Genomic DNA, 4,913 nt, shown 5'->3' on the forward strand with positions numbered 1-4,913 from the left:
GCTGTGACTGGACACTCCAATAGTGCAGGGGGCAGAGAAGAGTGAGACTCTCCAGATTCCAGTTAAAACGTTTGAGAGTTCAAAGGCTTGCTGGGGCTATGGTCTCTTTCCCACACTCAACCTGTACCAATGCTGAAACCAGATACTCCAGTAGCATTGGGAGGGTGAGGATGAATGGCATCCTCCAGATTCCGGTTAACACACCTGAGAGTTCAAAGGCATGTAAGGGAAACTGAATGGTGGTTTCTCTCCCCTCTTTTATTTCTGTAAGAGATTGAAAAGGATTGGTGTTGATTCTTCTTTTACTTATTTATTTTTTAAAGATTTTTGCCACAGGGTGCAAGCACTTGCCGGAGAGAAACAGAGATAGAGAGAGAAGGAAAGTGAGAAATTACCCCCTGGAGGGGAGGCCATGCTGCAGTTCCTTCTTCTTCACCCTTCTACTGGGATTTGGGGCACATACACACACATGTGCCTGGAATGTTTTTGTATTATCTAGATCTAGGACTCAAACCATACACTTGGCCATGTGGGATCCAGCACCTTGACCACTAGACCACATGCTGTTCCTATATTAATTCTTTAAATGTTTGGGAGAATTTACCAGTAAAGCTACTTATTTTTGATCTTTTATTTGGGATCAGGGCAGAAAAGTTAATGCTGATTCAGTCTTTTGTTATTTTTCTATTCAGAGTTAAAACTTTTTAGTCAGTTTTGGTAAATTGTGTGTTCTTAGGAATTTGTGTAGTACATCTACGGCTCCTAATTTGTTCACATACAGTTGTACAATGCATTATCTTTCTCTCTCTTCTTAACTTTTCCAGTTGAGACATGCTTACCTGAGAGAAAGAGAGAGAGAGATGAGAAAGCACCCCCCCATAGGGAATATTTACACCACAATCTGTTTTCCTCCATTTCTCCCCTCTTTTAGAATTTTGGGTATGCATTTGCATGGACACATGTGTTTTAGACAATTGGGTGTGGAAATCTAAATGTTTCATCAGACATTTGGAACCCAGCTATATTAGCCACAATGCCACAGGCTGGCCCAATAGCACTCATCATCCTATTTCTTTTCTTTTTCTTTCTTTTTTTTTTTTTTGAGAGGTTTTTGTTATAGGGCCTGTGCGCTCGCCAGACATACAGAGAGAGACAGAGAGATAGAAAGCGAGAAATCACCCCTCAGAGGGTATGGCCACACCACAATCCCTTCTCTATTCTCCTCTCGGGATCTTCGGTATCTTGGGCATGCACGCAAACGCACCCAGCGTGACTTTAAGCCAATGGGTCCAGGTCTCGAATCGCCGTCGGCTACATGAGAGTCCAGTGACATAGCCATTATGCTAACTGCTGGTCCCCATAATCCTATTTATTTCTATATGGTCAAAAATATTGTCCTCACTATCATTTCTGATTTTAATTATCTCTTCTTTCCATTTTTCTCCATTTTTTATTTCTTTTACATTTACATAATTTATTTATTTATGTATTTTATAATTTCTTATTTACATTTAATTGTTGTACATCTTTGTGGGGTGGTGTAGTTTTTTCAAAGAAGTAACTTTCAATTATATTTATTTTCTCTATTGTTTTTCTATTTCCTATTACTTAATTTCATCTTTAATATTTACTATTTTATTTCTGTTAGCTTTGGGTTTAATTTAATCTTTTTTTAAAATTTTTTCCTAAAATATATAGTCAGATTATAATAGTAAGATTATAATTTGAGGTCTTTATTCTTGCTTAATAGACACTTAGTGTTGCAAAATTTCCTCTGAGCACTGCTTTCACTGAATCTCAGAAATTTTGGTATGTTGTATTTTATTTCTAATTGATCTGCAAGTGTTTTATAATTTCCCTTTGAGATTACTTCTTTGACTCATTGTTTGTTCAATAACGTATTGCTTAATTTCCATATATGCATGAATTCTCCAGTTTTTCATGTATAATTGATTTCTAGTTTCATTTTCTTGTGGTGATAAAAGATAACTCTCAAAATATTTGAAGAGTTGTTTTATATCCTAATATATGATCTATCTTAGAGAATGTTTCATCTGCATCTGAGGACTGTGTATCTGCTATTGTGTAATAAATATTTTATATATCTCTATTAAATCTCTCTATTAAATCTGAGGATTTTATAATTCCTACGTCTTCTATTACCTTTTTAATCTCCTATCTATATGTCCTTTCCATTATGAAAAGTTAAGTATTAAAGAAACAAACTATTGGGTCATCAAAACAGGTGGAACTATTAGAGATAAAGTCTGTAATACAGGAAACCAAAAACTCTCTCGAAGTATTAAAAGTCAATTAGACCATGCTAAAGATCAAATTTCTGATGTAGAAGATAAAACCTCTGACACAGAAAAAAAACACCAAAAAGATCGAGAAAATAGCAACAAAAAAAAGAAACATGAGGATAATATAAGAGAAATACTACACTCCATTAGATGCCATAACATCAGAATAATTGGCATCCCAGAATGTGAAGAAACTAATAACAGTATGGAAAATCTATTCATGAAATTCTGGAAGAAAATTTCCCAAGCCTAGAGATGCACTCAAGCATCCAGATCCAAGAAATACAAAGGAGCACAAATAGAATCAACCCCAGAATATCTTCCCCAAGGCACATCTTAGCCAGACTGTCCAAAACCACAGATAAAGACATGATGCTAAAACTGGCAAGAGAGAAACAAGAAGTGACTTAAAAAGGTCATCCCATTAGGCTAACACTGGACCTCTCAAAAGAAACAATGTAAGCAAGGAAAGAACAGGAAGACATATTGAAACTTTTAAGAGAGAAACAATTTCAACCAAGAATATTATATCCTGCAAGATTATCCTTCATATGGGAAAAAAACGATTAAAATCTTCCCAGACAAACAAAACCTGAAAGAACTTGCCAACACCAGACCAGCTCTTCAAGAAACACTGAAGAAAGTACTGTTCCAGGTAAACTAAAGAAGTAACATCCAGAAACAAAGAAATAAAAGGCCAACTTAAACATCAGTACAGATTCTATAACATTGATAATAACATTGATTGTTAATGGATGAAATTTCCAATCAAGAGACACAGACTGCATGAATGGATTAAAAAACAGGAACCCTCTAACTATTGCCTACAGGAAACCCACTTAATGGAGAAAGACATACATAGACTGAAAGTGAAGGGTTGGAAAAGGCTTTTCCATGCAAATGGGAACCAAAAAAGAGCTGGAGTGGCGATACTAATTTCAGACAAAATAGGCTTAAAAACAAAAACTGTTCAAAGAAACAAAGAAGGGATAAGGGCACTATATCATAGTAAAAGACTCTATAGATCAAGAAAATATAATGCTTATAAATATCTATGCACCTAACACAGGAGCATCCAAATATGTAAAGGAAAGACTGTTAGATCTAAAAGAGGAGATAGACTGCAACACATTAATTGTTGGAAATCTCAACAATACACTATCCCCTCTGGACAGATCATCTAGGAAAAAATAGGTAAAGAGATAAAGAATCTAAACAATACCATAAATCAAATGGACTTAACAGACGTCTATAGAACTTTCCATCCAAAAACCATGAGATACACCTTTTTCTCACCCTGACATGAAACCTTCTCAAAAATTGACCACATCATAGGGCCCAAAGCAAGCCTCTACAGATTCAGAGGTATAGAAACTATATCAAGGATCTATGACCATGATGGAATTAAACTTGATTTTAATTTCAAGAGAAATCTTCAAAAATACTCAAATACGTGGAAACTAAATACCCTACACCTGAATAACTCAACTACTACCGAAGAAATCAAGACTGAAATCACAAGATTCATGGAAGCCAATGACAATAAGGACATGAGTTTCCATAATCTTTGGGACACTGCTAAAGCAGTCATAAGAGGGAAGTTCAAAGCTATTAGTGCACATAAGAGGAAGACTGAAAGAAGGCAAATGGATCACCTAACATCAAGCCTCAGAGAATTGGAAAAGCAAAAGCAAAAAAATACAAAAAACTAGGGAGAAAGGAAATAATAAAGATTTGAGCAGAAATAAATGAAATAGAAAATAAGCAAACTATACAGAAAATAAATGAAAGTAAAAGCTGGTTCTTTGAAAAGATAAACAAAATTGATACACCACTAGTGAGACTTATTAAGAAGAAGAGAGCAAGGAACCAGGTGAATCAAATCTGCAATGAAGCAGGAAATATAACAACAGACAAAGTAGAAATACAAAATATCATCAGAGGATACTATGCACAACTGTATGCCAAGAAACAAGACAAACTGGATGAGATGGACAAATTCCTGGACACGTATAATCTACCAAGATTGAGCCAGGAGGATATAGAAAGTCTAAATAGGCCCATAACAAGCCAGGAGATTGAATCAGTAATAAATAACCTTCCAACAAAGAAAAGCCCTGGCCCTGATGGTTTCAGCTCTGAGTTCTACAAAACTTTCAAAGAAGAGTTAACCCCCATTCTGCTCAAATTATTTCTAAAGATCCAAAAGTGTGAATCTCTCCCTAATTCATTCTATGAAGCTTCTATCACCCTTATCCTCAAAACAGATAAGGACAGGACAAGGAAGGAAAACTATAGGCCAATATCTCTGATTAATATAGACATAAAGATTCTCAACAAGATACTAGCAAATAGTATTCAACAACTTATAAAAAAGGTCATACACAATGATCAGGTAGGCTTTTTTTCCAGGAATGCAACTTTGGTCCAACATACGCAAAACCATACATGTTAACAGGAATAAAGATAAAAATCATATGGTCATATATATTAATGCAGAAAAAGCATTTGATAAATTACAATATTCCTTCATGATCAAGACTCTCAGCAAAATTGACATAGAAGGCTCAATTCTCAACACAATAAAAGCCATCTATGAAAAACCCATAG

Source organism: Tupaia chinensis, unplaced genomic scaffold, assembly GCF_000334495.1.
Source record: "Tupaia chinensis unplaced genomic scaffold, TupChi_1.0 Scaffold148039_1, whole genome shotgun sequence".
NCBI classification, from domain to species: domain Eukaryota; kingdom Metazoa; phylum Chordata; class Mammalia; order Scandentia; family Tupaiidae; genus Tupaia; species Tupaia belangeri.